This window comes from Meleagris gallopavo, chromosome 5 (assembly GCF_000146605.3).
Source record: "Meleagris gallopavo isolate NT-WF06-2002-E0010 breed Aviagen turkey brand Nicholas breeding stock chromosome 5, Turkey_5.1, whole genome shotgun sequence".
Classification (NCBI taxonomy): Eukaryota; Metazoa; Chordata; class Aves; order Galliformes; family Phasianidae; genus Meleagris; species Meleagris gallopavo.
Genome location: NC_015015.2, coordinates 35,059,702 through 35,060,032, shown reverse-complemented (window position 1 = coordinate 35,060,032; position 331 = coordinate 35,059,702).

Genomic DNA, 331 nt, shown 5'->3' with positions numbered 1-331 from the left:
CGTTCGTTGTTTATTTTTTCTGTCGGTGCGAAGTCCGGCGGCAGTCGAGGAGCTGTCGTTAGCGCAGGAGGGTCGTCCCTAAGTTGGTGTCAGCGCTGTCAGAACAATGGGCGGAAAGTGCTCAGCGCCTTTCGGCGCGGGGCTCCGTGTCCCGGGGCTGCTCGGCTCCGTCCCACCTGCGGGGGGCCCCAGCGCCGAGCTCTCCCTTTTTTGTCTGTACAACAGACGCGCAGACTAATGAGATTAAATCAGAAATGCTTCTCGTTTGCAGCATACGAAATTAGAGCACACCTAGATCTTTTTCATGCTTAGACTTGTTTTTCTTACTCAA